Consider the following 10,109-nt stretch of genomic DNA (forward strand, 5'->3'; position numbering starts at 1 on the left):
TGTTGTGCTATATTGCTTATGCCATACTAGCAGACAAGGTCCTACCAGAAGTCATTCCAAAAGATATCAGAGTATCATTTATGAGCCCTTAACTCCCAGTGGCCATCAATAGGTGAAATTCTGAGTTTTGGGGCAACAACTCACGGATTTGATTACTCCTAGGTGTTTTTGTTTTTGTTTTGTTTTGTTTTAAGGGAAGTAAATTACAAATAAAATTACATCAGTCTGTTTGACTTGGGTTCGGTTATTTGGTTTTTTATAATACAGAGGGAGAAATAATTTTGCTAAATCACTACTCTAGGTCGGAAAATCCACTGAGGGTCTTCATAGGAGTATTGAATAATACTGTCATAAAAGACTTCAACCTAACATACCTGAAGGTGAATTATCCAGCCCAAAGTCACACACCAAGTAAATGACAGAATTAGGGCTCAAAGCCATGTCTTTCTGGCTCTGAGCCTGTGTTACTTATAATATATGACGCTATTAGGAGAAAGATATGAAGTTAAATATAGATAGATAGATAGATAGATAGATAGATATAGATATATAGATATATAGATATGTACAATGAGTATGAGTATGTATGTTATAGAAACTAAAACATAAGACAAAATGGAACTCAAATGTCTCAGTCTCTTGATCTGCTTCTCTAACCTGTATCATAACTGCATATCAAGTATTTTTCTTCTTTCACCATTAGTTCATAGGTGTTTCAGCTTTGAAGGTACAGGACAATTACAACATGAAGGTTGGCCATGTTGTGTGCCTCCTTGTCCCAAATATTCCAGGAATAAAAATCTTTATGTTTTCTAATTACCTTTTCTAGGATCTTTTTATTCCTGTGGCTTATAGTCATAGGAACCTATCAGGGATGAGAGCTGTGAGCTATTTTATGACTCTTATCTCGCTATATTGTGTCATGAATTCTATTTAGTTAGTTTATGATTACTTTGGAAGAGAATTAAAATGGAGAGTTATGAATTATAACCATTCCAATATGCCCACTAGGGCAGACTCTATCCAAACTGGGGCATCTCTCAAAATTATGTTGGTGGATTTTGCATTTTGTCTGTTAAATTTTCTTAAGTCCATGCTCATTCTTAGCCATGATAATCAATAATTGGTATATGTCTACTGGAAATTACCTTAATCATGTTTGTTGCTTTGCATTTTTCTCTAAAACTGCTATAAAAGAGGTTGTAATGACAAGTGGGGAAAAGAAAAAGGGGCGGGGCACACTCTAGAGTGGGGCTAATTAATTTATTTATTTAGCAATATCTAATCAACTTATTTAGCAATATGCAATAGCAAAAGACAAAGGCAATTAATAGAATGTGCTAATGACGGAACATAAAGGTGGTTAAGACTAAACTATATACATTGATACCAATGTCATGTCAAAGGAGTACACATATTTATAAGTTTAAAAGACCCCAACATATGTTTACTATTGATCAAAAATCACTTGGCTAAGTACACAAATAACATCGATAAGGAGTATCCAAAAGCAGGAATAAGCTCTATAGGATAGTAACTATTACAGTAGATGTCAAAAGCTCACCAAACTGGGGGACAACAGCACTGGAAAAGTCATAAATCAAAACATTGCCAGGTCTGCAGCTGAGAGAAACTCAGGTGTGTCCCATAGTGCTGTTTGCTAGTTCCCAAGAATGTTGTTGTTGTTAGCATTGTTGTTGTTGTTGTAGTTGTTGGAATTTAGGACATCTTCTGATAAGGCAAGCTGCAAGTTACATACAAGTTCCCAAAGGTGCTAGAATGATGACAATTCACCAACAAAAGAAGTCTCTACTGTCCATTGAGGCAAGTTCCGATCTCTTACTCTGAAACAATCCAATCCTGACAAGCAGTCCTGAAACAGCAAATCTTCTGAATAGCAGTTTCTTGAAACAGCAATCAATCAATCAATCAATCCACATGAGGTCTATCTTATATATCTCTTTAGATGCACCCCAGAGCCAAGTTTTATGTTCCTGCCTCCCCTCTCAAGGAATGGCCAGTTCCGGGAGGGTCTGGCAGTTACTGATATGAATGCTGCCCATCCAGCCAAAAGGCCAATGCATCCGGATAAACAATGTCTACTGTTCTTGCTTGGGACCATCAGCCCAAGGTCTCCCAAAGCCTGGCAACGTGCCTGTCACGTCTTCCTGGTATAACTTAGCTACTTCTTCACTTCATCTGCTGATGTGGGTGAAACAGACAGAACAAAGAAGGAATTCTCTCAACCCCGATCAAGAATGTCTTTACCCCTCAGCTAACCATTACCTCACGGCACAGATAGAACAACAAACATCGTCTCATATCTCCCCTACTCGAGAGAGTGAGACCAAACAGAAAAACAACCTCGTCTCATGTGTCCCTGCTCAGGAGAATGAGACTAACGGGGGACAGAAAAACAACCTCATCCCACATGTCCCCTGCTTGGGAGAATGAGACCAAAGGGGGAATTTACTCAACCCCTGATCACAACACAGAAATCACCTCACATACAGGAGCAAACAAAAGCTCACATCAACCAATGAAGACAAATTTTCTTCAACATCTTCCCTACAGAGGTTGTACCTCTATTTTTCTAAATATCTAAAAGAATGACAGATGAAAATATTTAATGCATTATGTAGTATATTTTCCTCCATCTGCTGAGGGTATCATTCTTTAAACATTCGTGTTCCTTGTATCCCCCTTGGGGTATAATGTGGGGCAGGATTAGACTAGAGATCCTTAGATTCACCATCTTCAGAAACTTTATTATTGGTAGTCCAGTTTTCTTGGAATGTGTTATACTAAAGAGATGATGGAGTTTCACAAATGTGCTTTATTATATCAAAGATAATCATATTTAATAATAAAATACTGAATGCCAGTTTCTATATCTGAGACTTCAGAGACTTCTTTGCAGGCTTAAAATAGTGATGGCAAAGCTTTTGTCTCATGCGCTGACTCTGATCTACTGGTGATATTCTACTGAAGCACAACATTGAAAATAATTCTATGGCCAGGTCTGGGCTCAATAGGAGTCCCAAGATCAATTAGTGATGTTTGTCACGATTGGGGAACTGGGTGATGGTGGCACCTAGACCAGAGTTACCCTACTCAGGCCTAAAGCTTTCTACATAGTGATTTTTTGTCAATTTATTCCTCAGGATGACCTGGATAATCCTAGACTGTCGTAACCTTCATCCATGTTCCTCAAGAGTTTTATTATTCGAGAGTTCTTACTAATGTCCAAACTGCATAGATTTTGTGTAATTTAGCGCTATTTCCTCTTGTTCAGCCTTATTCAGAAGTAGATTTGCTGTACAATAGCTCTTCTTATATGTGAAGGCCATTATTAAAGAAAGACCCTGGGAATTGTCCAGAGAAGGTTGGGGGCTGCAAATTGGGACAGCCACAATTGGGATGTGCATTGTGTTACATCTCCAGGCTGCGAAACCCATCTGTTTGCAGGGAAAACACACACTCCTGTTGCACCACAGCAGGAACGAGAGCAGCTTTCTGAACAGAATAGAGAAATACAATAATACTGACTTATACAATGCAGACACATCATGGAAAACAAGTTTGACCCGTTTTATCACAAAGAACCTACTCCCCTTGGTGCTTCCGTGGTGCCATTAGCTGTCTTTGGGGTCACAGAAATTAACTATACCGTATGGTTTGATTATTTCCTACCCTCACTTTCATCAAGACCTGTTGAAAGTGGTGAGACTTCACAAAAAGCGGATCATCACTTGGGCCTGGATGATGTAGATGGACAGAGAGACAGGAAAAAGAAAACTCAAGGAGTTTGCCAGAAGATAATTGATGTATTATTTTAGCCTGATCAAATGATATATGATAGAAGGAGCAGAGAAGAGCTTGATTTTTATCTAGTTGAATGGTCTTTAAATCATATGCAAGGGTGAGAGATATGGAAAAAAAATGATCTTTGAATCTGTATGATAGATGTTTCAACTTAAAATAGAAGAAAACTTAGATTTATTAATTGCCTGCCCCAAGCCAGGCACTGTCACATATTTTCTCTACATTACTGTTGGGGCTGAAAGGGACCTGATACACAACACCCTCCTTTTTTTCTCCAGTTGATTTCAGTAGCAATTGAGAGTCAGGCACAGGAGATTGACAGGTGGAGATGAAAACATCAGCTTTATGACTGATGAAGCTACTGGAGAATGTGATTTAAATGCAGCCAAGTGTACCTGCAAATACACCCCACCAAAATGGAACTTATTCCAAACTACAGGCCCATTCCATGGAGGAGAGAAATGAGAATCCAGAGTATTCAAAGAGAGAGACGATAGTGAGAGAAAGGAGCCGAACTCTTTAAGCCCAGCTGGTTCTTACAAATTAACAATCAGAAGAGTAACTGTCATCCAGGTGGGGAAAATAAGTGAGGAAGTCAGTGGTATTACTCTAATGGACATCCCTCCCTGTGAAAACATGGAGAGCGGTGAAAAGGTGTTCCCTGCTAGCATTTAAAAATATTGTTACAATATTAAAAAATATCTGTTTCAGACAAAAATAATATTTTCCAAGAGCCACATTTCCATGCATTGAAGAGATTTTGTACCCCATGCCTTGGAAGAAAAAAATTGTTAGAATACTTCTGGCCTCACTTTACTCCCTCCTACTTCCTAATTCTTCCCTAAAGGAAGAGAGGCAATTTATCTGATTGGTGAATTTAAGAGCAAGAACAGAGCTAGCTTGGTTTAACCTCCTCTGACTTTTTCATCTGGATCTGCTTGCCCTCAGAGGTGTGCATCTTGGTAACAGTTACAGGAGTATGTATGCTCTGCCATTTGGGGGAGACCTGAGGCTGTCCTGTCATGCTAAGGACTTAAGAAGGGGTGGGTTAGGCTCAACGATTCATGAGTGAATATTAGAAAGTCCATGGTGACAATATATCTTAGCACATCTTTATTTAGCTTTACCAGTAACCAAGCTGTTTGTTTGTTCATTTAGCATTTTAGTATCATTCTAACTAGAGTACTTAATTCTTAATCAGTTCTAAGGAGGAGAAGAAAGGAGTATTTATTTACATCTTGGGCCTTAGTCTGCAGCATTAAGAAACTGGCATTTAGGGAGCAAAATGGCAGAGATTTGAAGGATGCTGATATAATCTAGAATGGTGACTTCAGTCTTAGAATTTAGGCAGGGATGACATAAGACCACCCATTTTCACAGGTAAGAGCTGCTAATTGTGTCTAGTTTCTGTAGATGCAGAGATACTTTCTAGTAGGAAACCAGGCTTCTCGAGCCTTAGTGAGAAGCAATGACACTGGAAAATACGCTGCTCTATATGACACTGATTGGCGCCAGGAGGAGCAAGTTCTACTGGAGCAAACAAAACTCAAGTTTGGAATGAAGAGTAAGATTTTCTTACTTGTCAACAATTATTTCAAACTAGCAGAATTTTAGTACATAGTCCTTTTGGTTTGATCTCTTGGAAATGGAGCAATATTTTGCTCTTTTTACTTAGTGATTCAGCTGTGTCTGCAAGCTGTAATATGACATGTCCAAAGCAAAGCACCAGGAACAGTAGGCAAAACTAGATCCAATGTCCCAAGTGCTGTTCCTTTCTAGGTTATTTTGAACAACATTTAGAGCCAACAGAGGTATCTGGAGAGAGGGGCTAAGCTCTTTGACTCAAGGGCTTTGTCACAGGTGAAGGTTTAACCCCTAACCAAGTAGACTCAAATTGGCTGCAGACAGGTTAATTATGTAGTCTTTAAGATATCAGTGCCATAGACCGTGGTTTACTTACTAGAGGGTGAAAAAATCTTATGAAAATGAATGAGGATCCATATTATAAACAGATTATTAGCTATTTTTTGTTTTTAAACATAGAAAAGCAACTTCATGTATTTTTATCACAAACCCAATGGCAAATAAGCCAATAAAGAAGGTCAGAAAGGAGACGTCATAAAAATGGCGGCGTGAGGTGAACCTCTTGAAATCTCACCTGGAATTTACAACAAATTGAACAACTATAACTCCACAATAGACTCCCTGCACAGCAGACAGTCAAGACTAAGAGATGCACTACTGAAATCATCTAAAGGTGGGCAAATTACGCGAATAGGGTAGGAGGGAAGGGAGAAGTGCAGAGACGGGTCCACATGGGTGCAGGAAGCAGACCTAACTCGGTGCTCGGAGCTCTCTGCATTCTGGAACGACTGCAGTTGCAGAAGAGGGAACAATTTGGATTGCTAGGGCTTCGCTTATGGCACACAGGGCTTAGGGGAAAAGATATAACACCACTGAACCCAATCATCACGCTCATGGCAGAGACCTTGAAACAAAGTCTGAGGGAAGAAGGCTGAAAATGGTGGTTTAAGTCCTCACTGCCTAGCAGAGAATGGAAGCCTTAGGCACTGAGACTAGCCAACCCCTCTTTACCCTCCCAGAGCTCTCCCCATCCCTACCATCCCAGTGCTAGAAGCAGAGCAGTAGTAGGGTCTAGGGTCGGATCAAAAGAATACACTATTTGCAGTTCTGAGAACTGTGGTCCGCAGATATGGACTCACAGCCCAAGTAGTTCCAGCAAAGGGGAGGGAGCTGTGGAAGCAGAACTGGCTGTGGTGGTAGTCGCCGCCATTGCTCTGGGTCACCTCTCACAACCCAACCCACCCCTGTTCCCACCTATCTGGGCAGATCCATGCAGGAGTAAACAGAGCTGCTGAAACACACGGTCTCTGAATCTGGTGCAGAAAGAACTTTAGAACTTCAGAAGCTCTCCACATCCCCCCACAGAAGCACCCCACTATGATCCAGGTGAACTGTTCACAAAGGAGAAGCCCGCCTTCTAGGGAATCCTCCCATTGTGTGAGAAGCCAAAATAGTGCAGAGAAAGTATAACACTACAGTGTGAGAGAGAATAAAAGGCTGCAGCCAGAGAGAAAATAAAACATTCTACCAGAAACTACTGGAAAACAAAAGGAAGACCTCTTTCTATCAACCTGTTGCAGAACCCACTCCTGTAGATATCTAGGAAGAGAAATAATAAATCATTAATAGCCACGAATAACTAAGGTAACAAGACAGCTCAGAAAGAAAATATAATGTCTCCAGAAAATGACCTTAAAGGCATGGAAATATGTAACTTAAATGACAGAGAATTCAAGAATGCAGATCTTAAAAAACTCAACGAGATGCAAGAAAACACAGACAAGTAGTTTAGTGAACTCAGAAACTCAATCAAAGAAAATAATGAATATTTTACCAAAGAGATTGAAATTTTAAAATAGAACCAAATTGAATTTCTGGAGATTAAGAACTCAATAAAAGAAATGAAGAATGAAATAGCCAGCTTAAGTAGTAGAGTTGACCAGATGGAGGAAAGAATCAGTGACATCGAAGATAGAAACCTGGAAATGACATGGATGGAAGAAGAAAGAGACTTGAGACTGAAAAGAAAGAACTCTGCAATAACTTTCTGACTCCATCAGAAAGAGCAATATAAGAATAATGAACGTACCAAAAGCAGGAAAAGGAGAGAAGGGAACAGAGACTATATTCAAACAAATATTTGACAAGAACTTCCCAGACTTGTGGAAAGAACTGGATCCTCAAACCCAAGAAGCAAATAGAACACCTAATAACCTCAATCCCAACAGGCCTTCTCCAAAGCACATTGTATTGAAGCTGTCAAAAATTAACGACAAAAAAAAAAAATCCTCAAGGCAGCCAGGGAAAAGAAGACAGTAACCTACAAAGGAAAGCCCATTAGATTATTATCAGATTTCTCAGCAGAAACTCTACAAGCCAGGAGGGAGTGGAATCAAATATTCAAATTATTGAAAGAGAGAAAGTATGAGCCAAGAATAATATATCCAGCAAAGATATTCTTTAGATATGAAGGAGGATTAAAGACCTTTCCAGACATACAGAAGCTGAGGGAATTTTCTAACACGCAACCTGCACTACAAGAAATACTGAAGGAGGCTATTCGACCAGCAAACATAAGGATAATTTGTGACAACCAAAATATAAAAAGGGGGAGAGTAAAGGCCTGAACCGGAATATGGGAATGGAGAAAGTAAGCATGCTGAAGAAAATGAAATACTCTAAATATGCAACTTTCTTTTACATAACCTTAATGGTAACTAAAATAATAATCAAAAATAATCCAGAACTGAAACATATAACATAATAAAAGAAGTAACAGAGGGAAAAATCATAGAATACCACCACGCAGAAATAATGGACGACAACAAAAAGGCAAAGAAACAACGCAGACACAGTATTACCAGAAAACCAAAGATAGAATGATAGGAAATCTTCACATATCAATAATCACCCTAAATGTACATGGACTGAACTCACCAATAAAAAGGCACAGAGTCTCTTTCCAGTTGACGCTGAGCCATGGGCATCTCTCGGGACAATTGGCACAAGCGCCGCAAGACCAGGGGCAAGAGAAAGGCCTACCACAAGAAGCGAAAATATGAGCTGGGACGCCCTGCCACCAACACTAAGATTGGTCCCCACCTCATACACACAGTCCATGTGCGTGGAGGCAACAAGAAGTACCATGCATTGAGGCTGGATGTGGGGAACTTCTCCTGGCGCTCAGAGTGTTGTTCATGCAAAACAAGGGTTATTGATGTGGTGTACAATGCATCCAACAACGAACTGGTCGGCACCAAGACTGTACGAAAGAACTGCATTGTGCTCGTCAACAGCACACTGTACTGACAGTGGTAAGAGTCCCACTATGCATTGCCCCTGGGCCGCAAGAAGGGGGCCAAGCTGACTCCCGAGGAGGAAGAGATTTTAAACAAAAATGATCAAAGAAAATTCAGAAGAAATATGATGGAAGGAAAAAGAATGACAAAATCAGCAATCTTCTAGAGGAGCAGTTCCAGCAGGACAAGCTTTTCACAAGCATCACTTCAGGACCAGGCCAGTGTGGCCGAGCAGATGGCTATGTGCTAGAGGGCAAGCAGCTGGAATTCTATCTGAGGAAAATCAAGGCCCAGAAAGGCAAATAGATCATCCCTCCTAGCTAAGTCCGTGTAATAAAAGTTTTTCGTGTTCTGTGGGGGACAAAAGGCACAGAGTAGCAGATTGGATCAAAAAAGTAAATCCAAGCATATGCTGTCTCCAAGAGACACATCTCAGCTACAAAGACAAACACAGACTCAAAGTGAAAGGTGGAAATTGACACTCCAACCAAATGGTATCTAGAGAAAATCAGGTGTAGTCATACTTATATCAGATGAACAGACTTCACGATAAAAAAGGTAACAAGAGACAAAGATGGACATTTCTTAATGATAAAGGGGACTATACAACAAGAAGACATAAGAGTCATCAATATTTATGCCCCCAATCAGGGAGCACCGAAACATACCAAGCAACTACTAACAGAACTAAATTAAGAGAAATTAACCAAAACACAAGTATAGTAGTGGGCCTAAATACATCATTGACAGCTATGAATAGATCATCCAAACAGAAAATAAATAAAGAAATATCAGCCCTAAGTGACACATTTTATGAAATGGACATAATTGACATTTATAGAGCACTTCATCCTAGAACATCAGACTATACATTTTTTTCTAGTGTACATGGAACATTTTCAAGGATAGACCATATATTGGGACATAAACTAGCCTCAGCAAATTTAAGAAGATTGAAATCATACCAACCATATTCTCTGATCGCAAGGATTTGAAATTGTATATCAACTACAAAAAAAAAAATCAGGAAATACCACAAGTATGTGGAGATTAAACAACATACTCTTAAAGAACGACCAGGTCAAAGAAGAAATAAGAGGAGAAATCAAAATATACATAGAAACAAATGAGAATGAAAATACATCCTACCAAAATTTTTGGGATGCAGCGAAAGCAGTTTGAAGAGGGAAATTTGTAGTTTTACAGGCCTATATCAAGAAACAAGACAAATCCCAGATAAATAACCCCTTAAATAACTAGAAAAAGAAGAACAAATGAAACCCAAAGTTAGCAGAAGAAAGGAAATAATAAAAATCAGAGCAGAACTAAGTGAAATAGAGAACAAAAAGACAATAGAAAAAAATAATGTGACAAAGAGCTGGTTCTTTGAAAAGATTTATA

The 10,109-nt window shown here is 39.3% G+C and overlaps 1 pseudogene; it reads left to right on the plus strand.

Moving 5' to 3' along the window:
• Positions 1 to 8,388: 8,388 nt before the first annotated feature.
• LOC117030842 (40S ribosomal protein S8-like) lies at positions 8,389 to 9,014 on the plus strand (annotated as a pseudogene).
• Positions 9,015 to 10,109: the final 1,095 nt, after the last annotated feature.

The sequence above is a fragment of the Rhinolophus ferrumequinum genome, chromosome 11, assembly GCF_004115265.2.
Source record: "Rhinolophus ferrumequinum isolate MPI-CBG mRhiFer1 chromosome 11, mRhiFer1_v1.p, whole genome shotgun sequence".
Taxonomy (NCBI): Eukaryota; Metazoa; Chordata; class Mammalia; order Chiroptera; family Rhinolophidae; genus Rhinolophus; species Rhinolophus ferrumequinum.